The sequence below is a fragment of the Plasmopara halstedii genome, assembly GCF_900000015.1.
Source record: "Plasmopara halstedii genome assembly, contig: Scaffold_2956, whole genome shotgun sequence".
Classification (NCBI taxonomy): Eukaryota; Oomycota; class Peronosporomycetes; order Peronosporales; family Peronosporaceae; genus Plasmopara; species Plasmopara halstedii.
The window spans coordinates 135050-143137 of record NW_020189861.1 but is presented as its reverse complement, the minus strand read 5'-3'; positions in this window follow the sequence as shown (position 1 = coordinate 143137).

The window sequence follows — 8088 nt, the reverse complement described above, 5'->3', positions numbered from 1 at the left end:
CGATTTGGTCGATGGGTATTACCAATTGCTCATGAGAGCGAGTGATATTCCGCTGACAACAGTGAGTACTCTGAGTGGTGTGCTCTAAGAGTGACTTATGATACCCCGAGGGCTGTCAAATACACCAGCTACATTAAATCGTCGTTTGGCAGATGTTCAGGCCCCATCGGGCGTATGTACCAACATACTTTGACGACATTTTCGTTCACAATTGTGCAAAGCACGGGAGGACGGATGAGGAAAACCATATCGTCCATTTTAGAGTGGTACGGAGTGCATGCGCAAGAATAAGCTGTATGTTAATGCAGACAAGTGCACCGTTGGCACCGAGGAAATCCCCTTCGTAGGGTGCTTCGAGCGGACTCTACTAAGGTCAAGGCCATTGTGAACTGGCCGGTTTAAAGAACCAAAAGAAATTGCGAAAGTTGAATGGCCTCGCCAACTACTTGCACAAGATGCGGAAAAGGCACGCCATTGTCGAATCCCCTTTTGTAGGATGCGGAATGGTATTTGGACACCAAGCATCGGGAGGCTTTTAACGGGTTCAAAGACAGTCTATCTCCTTCACGCACCAATTCTGGCGTTACCAGACCCTGATCGTACTTCTAATGTCGTCTGGGACACTTCTGTGCCATCGCGACAAGCAGACGCTAAGGGGCGAGATCAGGTGCACGCGTTCGAATCTCGCCAGCACCAGGCTGCAGAGAGGAATTAACCAGTCCGTGACAAGGAATTACATGCGATAATGTATGCACTTGTCAGATTTAGGGTGCACCTGTTGGGCCCCAAGCCGTTCGTGATTTACACAAATAATGCGTCACTACACGATGCAACTCAGTCGCCTCACCTCTTGCAGAGGATGGCCAGGTGGCTCTTCTTCGCCGAATATAACTTCAAGGTGAAATATAAGCCAGGAACGCAGAATGCTTTGGTTGATGCGTTGTCACGACAACCAGATTATGAGCTTGCTCATGTCACGACAGTGACGTCGTCCGTGGCAGATTTGATCCTCGCCGCGTATGCGGGTGATGATTTGTAAGTAGCGCTGCTACGTGCTCTCGGGGGCAAGGAGTTTGGAGACACGGACAAGAAATTGTCGTCGCGATTGTGTGCACGGTTGCACCGAAATTCTCTGAATAATGGATTGCTGTTTTATAGCCACGACACGACAAATACGCCACAAACTGTGGTTCCTCACGCTGAGAACTTGAACTATTGTATTCGCTATAACGCCCACAACACCCCACTCAGTGGTCATATTGGTCTTGAGAAGACCCACAGCTCTGTAAGTTGCCACTACTGGTAGCCCAAGCTGAACAAACGTATATGTACCAATGTCCGCACGAGTGAGATATGTCAAAGGGGGAACCCTCTCCGAATGCGGCGGCGCCGCTGGTCAGTTTTTCTGGTATTCTACGGGTGTTGACAGTCTATGAGTATGGGCTTTGTGTTTGACCTGCCAAAGGACTCGATGGGGAACACGGGTGTGGTTGTCTTTGTCGACCGTTTGAGCAATATGGCTCATCTTGCGGCGGTATTGGACACCATCGACGGTGTCGGCACAGCGACACTGTTTGTGGATCGAGTCTTGAGCCAGCATGGACTTCCGGAGTCAATTGTCTCTGCTGGGCACCAAGTTGACTATGTCAACAGCGGACTATCCACAGACCGATGGCCAGACTCAGCGCGTGAATTGTGTCGTCATGGACGTTCTTTGCCTTGCAATCCAAGGCGCTGGAGCGCCATGCTGTCACTTGTAAAGTTTACTTTGAAAAATGCAGTGCAAACGACTGCCGGCTACACAACGGTCAACGTGAACGGGCTCATTCATCCTCGCGTCCCGCTAACACCGCCACCCCTTGTTTCAGGGCTTAGTGGGGGAAGGGCTATTTGATGCCAGCCCTCTCACAGTTTGCTTTCTGTCTACCATCCTGAGTGTATTACGATACATTAGCGATGCAATGGCTCACCACAAGATATGCAGACGGAAGAGGTAGAGAAAATGTTAAAAACTTTGAGGTCCGAGAACTGGTTTTACTTAAAAATATTCCTACCCATGCGACTTTTGCTGCTTATAAGAGTAGCTCCGTCCACGGTTTATCGGACCTTCAAGGCTGTGGCCGCGAGGCCTTTGCGTTTAGGGAGGGATGCGCACCCACCCAATGTTTGAAGTGGGCTTGCTCCAACCGTACCGGGATCCATGGCAAGTAAAAGCGGAAGCGTTGACACCAGAGCGGCACTCAAAAGCGCTCGGTCCCCCTGGTGTTAAAACAACAACTACTTTGAGCACGCACTGCAACAATCTCCATCTCCAACGGGGCCAAACGCTCCACCTTCGCATGAAGCGATGCATTCGTTTGCTCATCGGCCAGGAACCGCTACGACAGAGCACGATAGTCTTCAACGTAAGGCAGTCGGTGCACAACGTACTTTAAGCTGTCTAGGTCTTCTCGCAGCGGTATGCGACCCCAACATGATCCTCAGCGGAGTTTTCGATCGCGAGGAACCTCGTCCTCAAGAGCTCGAAGACCATCGCGTGTCACCGGACGGTTATCGACCCAGTCGTCATTGCCCGCCGCCGACTCTTCTCGACGAGAATGGTGTGGTGAACTATCATGTGGAACGTTTTGTTGGTCGAGGTCACTACCAGGGTCAGACTTCGTATCTTGTGAAGTGGCGGGAATACCGCGACTTGAAAACTCGTGGGAGTTTGCAGTGCGACTTCCCAGACGTCGTGGACGCTTTGGATCAAAGGGATCATTATGTTCCGCGTCATCGTGAGCTGCTGCGGTCAACTCACCCGTGTGAGAGACCACAAAAGGAAGCCGGTGACGCGCCTAGCATTTGGTAAATTCAAACCTAAGATAGCGTTCCAAACACAAGCCCACCTCCTTGCGGCTCCGCTGTAAGTTAGACAGCGAGGAAAGTCTCCGATGCCGCTAACCCCATCGCTCAAAGAACTCTTCGTCATCTGCATCAGTTTTACCTGGGGCAATCACCACAAGAATCGTCCGCATCGCGGGTTCAGGAGCGCCTCCTCGTTCGGCATGGAGTTGAGCGCGGTTCGTATCCACCAGGATTTCTCGAGGCACCAAGAAGCGAGCTCGGAGAGCTTTTCGTTCGTCAAGCTCAGCTTGTGTAGTGGACGGGGGCTCGATCACGTAGACGATCAACGATCGAGTGATCGCGTCCTTTGCTTCTGTAGCGGGATCGGCCGAGCGGAAGCCGTTTTCCACACGAATGTCAAGGACCGACCGTGGATGCGCGCCCATGGAATCCGCCCAGCGGACAGCATCCAACTGCTGATTTTGTGCCTCGTCGAGGTCATTGGTAATGACACCACTTCCCCTGGAATTAGAAAGTTCGGGAAATTGACACGGCGTTTACAAGGTTTGAGCAGGGCTCACGTTGCGCGCTGGAGCACCCAACCTTCTTCTTCCCATCCTAGTATCAATCGCGCCTGTGGTCTTGGCCGTGCGACCCTGTCGCCGTCCACTCACTGCGCGGTTGTCGGTTACCGAGATCTTAGACCGCGCTTCAATTTTAGCCTCGGAGATGCTGTCCGAAGTTGCAACGCGTGCAGGAGACAAAGAAGAGCTCTGCCCACGTGGCGTTTTCAAAACCAGCGATGCTATGTGTCTTCCGTATCCTCGACACAGGGCTCAATGAGCAGAGAAATCGTGGAGAAGGTCCTGGTGATGATGATGTCTTAGACAATTGCGTTTCGTTTGAGGCGACAGCTGAATGTGAGCTGAAGGTATATAAAATCTTGATATGGGAGAGTGTAACGGGTTTCATGTGCCCTCGTATGAAGTATGTGGGTCGCACAAGATGCCGTGATCACAAAATGGTGTGGTTTACACAAGATGGTGTGGGTACACTTAAAAAGAAGTCAGCACGTGGCTGAACTACCAGTACTTATACATTTAATTAGGTTCTACTATATATACAGGAAAACTTATACATTTGGATATAGGTGGCTTTGCCGCAAATAAAGCCGAGAATACAATTTAAGCTTTTAACGAAAAATTTAATTAGCCTTGGCTTAAGGTTGTGATTACTTTTGAAGTTAGTGAATTGCGATCTGCTACACTCGTACTGTTCTAAGTATAGAACGAAGGTCACATACCTTACCCAAGCTCCCTCTAAACGGAAAAGCTACGGCAGCCCCGCTGCAGCAAGAGCCGTTGATCCTGATGATGAAGGTTTGCGTCATCGTTGCGTCATCGTCTTTCATATGATCTATTCGAGTGGCCATCTTGGACGTGAGAAAACGCTTCCAGTCTTTCCAGGATCCCTACTGACCACACATGTATAAGTGGATGCGCAAGTATGTGAAGACTTGTGAGATTTGCCATAGCGCGAACTATGGTACGGATCCACAACTACACTTTCAATGCTGTCACACAGTTGAAAGCAAATTCTGACTGAATGCAACCTTTAGACGACATCACAAGTCGTGAGACACAGCACGTCGATTTCTTCATTGTGAAGAGACAATCTGTTGTGCGGTATATTCGAAACGAAGTTGTAAAAGCCCAGAAGAAACAGATAGGAAAAGAAAAAGAACATGAAGTTATATCAGGTCAATGATAATTAACTAATTCGTACGACAAATATGCCTGAACATACAGTGTCCAACTTGGGGAGCAGTAAGCCTTCGCTGAGATTCATTAGACCGCTCAAGGTGTAAAAATGCGATAGTGATGCGTAAACATTTGCCATCTCTACACGCATGCGCCTACATCGTATACTTTATGCGAGCTGTATCATCGATTGGATCTGCCGAACCTACAATATTTTTCGTAGATGATCGAGCTGATCTTGAAGGCTCTCCATTAGTCCACAAAGAGCAGCTAAATCTTAACCCTAGAGATTCTTCTCAATGTATATACGTTAAAGGACATCAAATGTTTGCTCCTCTATTGAACGGAGTACCTCGAGAGCAGAGCCTGCCTTTTCAACAGAGCGCCATGGGCCAACTCTCGAGACTTGTTATCCCTCCTGGAACGAACAAGTTCATCATGAATCTGGCGGAACCATCAGTCAGAACATCGGGTTTCCCGCAACAAAATTTAAAATGCTCTTCCAGCAATCTTCAAGCGTCGAGAAATGTTGCGGCAACGCCTCGATTTGCCCTCGATGAGCGCTCCTCTACTTTCCGAGTCGCTGAATCGTTTTCAAGTTCAACCCCACCTCCTCATTGATACTTTTACAAAGGGCGTCGTTGGGTAGTTGAGACGATTGTCGATTACGAGGATCGATAGACTGGTCATCGTAAAAAAATATTTGAGTCATCAGCGCTCATACAGAGTTTGGTGGCATAGCTAATCATAATCCTCGGACAAGTGGGAACTTCGTCAGACCCTAGAGCCTCATATCCCCGCAACAACGAGAATTGCTTGTAGAGCTGCTAGAGGCAACACTACAACGACCAGAGCTTGATTGTACCATGTCGTGATTAAGATCCGTTCAAGCGCAGACTTGGCGAGGCAGACGCTCCATCTTGTTCTCGTTCTCCAAGCGAATAAATGTCTGACAAGAGTTTAGTTCAGCCGCAATGGTCCAGGTTGGATAACTACGATTGCTGATCCGACACCAACGAAAAAAAAAAGTTGCATGTAGATACTCGTGTCCGGATTTCAATTGAGAATGAAGGAGTTGTCAATGCGCTCTGGAACCGTTCTTTGACATTGGCTTGTTCACTTGACCACTTCATTGTTAATAGGAATGTGAACTACCTCAAAAAGTCTGCAAGAGTTTCAAAATATTTTTGACTTCACGGATGACATGATGTAATGGGCTACACTAGCCTCCACATGAAGGTGCATAAATGTAATTACCGCAATGCATTTAAAAAGTAAATGGATACGCCTTTGTACAATGAGATTACAGTATGGTGTTCACAAATACATACGTGGCATCTCATATGAAGTCACAAACATTCTGGGGGGTACAGAATGCTGGTTTCTACTTGTGGATCTGTACTAGTGACGAGACCGACGTTTCTCTTTGTTTTGAAATGGGCGGTGTACACCAGTCATTTCCACTGGATACTTTCCACGAAGGTTAAAGTTAATGTCGTTCAAAGTTCAAGCTCCTTACACCTAAGATCTTGTATAAATTCAAGCTGATTTCTTAACCTCGGTAAACCCACGATTTTTTGAATCAGAAGCCAAGTTCGGATCAGTAAAATCTTCAAGAAACTTGTGGTGTTTTGCATATAGCTTGGAACCAATAACAGTTGCTAATGTAACGGTAAGGTCTATAGTCGCTTCTTATTCCCTCCAAGTCGGGACTGCCCTGCTTCTTCTAACACATGTGTGTAGTGTTTGGGGGACCATTGTGAACCACACCCTCTTCCAGTATAGCTCTCAAATCTTGATCTAAAGGCCGCGCCTTTTTGCAGTTGCTCCCCGAGCGAAATGAGCACATAAGGAACCAGACTCCTGGAGCCTGTAATGCTCGCAAGAGCATGCACTGTGAAATGGAAGCGAAAGCTAAGAGCTCTAAGCGTAGTGGGTGTCCCTGAGGCGTTTGATGTTTTTAAATGAGTTATAAAGATTTTTTTTTTGAGTCCAGTATGTTTAATTTTTAGTGAGTAAGAGGGTTGAGGGGTACCTACAATATTATGGCATGCATACACATTCCAATAATGTCCCTTGGACAAAATAATGCGCGGTGTATTGGAAGAGCTGAAACATCTCAGACGAAATGAAATATCCGAATTCAAACGAGCCTAAATCAAGCACACATGAAATTTCTGCACAAAATTTAAAATGCTCTTTTATCGCGTTATAGCACAATTTGACATCCTTTTAAACGAGATTAGTAAGGATCATGTCGTGTCGGCAAAATATGCACAATATCTGTGAAGTAGCTGGCCTGACCAAATCATTACCTTTAATTCTTTCAAAACAGAGGCACTGGCTAGTCAGGAATGGGCTTGATCCTTACGGGATTTGCCCGCAGGCCATGGTCCATGATTAAGCATGCTAGATTTTTTTTGTTACCAAAGACAAACTTGTTACACAAAAATTACAGCGTTAGAGCTTTTCCAGTCACTCCTTCCACATTTGAGTTATCCCGCTTGCCAACGAAGCTTCAACACTCCGTGCCGTAGAATGTGGATTACCAGGTGAAATCATGACACCGTGACAGGATAGATCATCCCTGAGCATCAAAGCCTACTCTTCTGCTCGCGACTAACAGTCGCCTATCTCCACAGATATTTTTCTTGGAGACTGCGAAACATAATCACCGCGCGGGGAGTAAGTTCTAAGTACCCAGCTCAAAGCCAAAATATTCATCTTGGATTTGAAATGGATACATCGATACGCGGTTGCTAGCGCCCTTCCATGATCTTCGTACCGCGGCACTCGGTTGTTATTTCACGTCTTATCTGAAGGCTGCAGCTTACAGACGCTACCTCTTTACGACCTATGTTCAGAGCTTTCCACAATTGGATTGCTTAATATTCGGAACATCTCATATCAAAGCTGTAATTGCTTACTGCACGTAACGGATTTCCTTCTGCTCTATTGCAGAGATGATTACTTAACTTACCGAAGCTCAATATGAGAGAACTGAGCCGAACCGATTTCAGATGATCAGTGATTTTTAAATATAATTTTAAAAAGATTGTATTTTAAACCGATGTTGGAGACTATACGGCGTTTTATGCAGCCAAATTCCTCAACATTACTGAAAGATTAAAAATGTCTTTTCACGTTGAAACAAGTGTCCCCGTTGCCAGACACACAGACGCGGTATTTGTACTTAGTATTTTCAATATCTCGCTCATTTTCATTGTTCTCAACAATCGCTGTGGTGCAGTGAAATGCTGTTCACTTCAGAACCGGCAGGCCCAGGGTTCGATCCCCGGGCCGGGTCGAGCGGGGTTAGAGTGCAATGAATAAAACCCTACAGCACGCGGTTGACATGGCTTATTCGACTCCTAAAAAGGAGAGGCGTTCTAAGAAATTACTCAACAATCGCGTGTCGCACAAAAACCGCACGACACTTTCGAGGGTTTTGGGACTTTCCATACCTACCAAAAGCCGGGAGGGTGAAAAAAAACAATAAAAT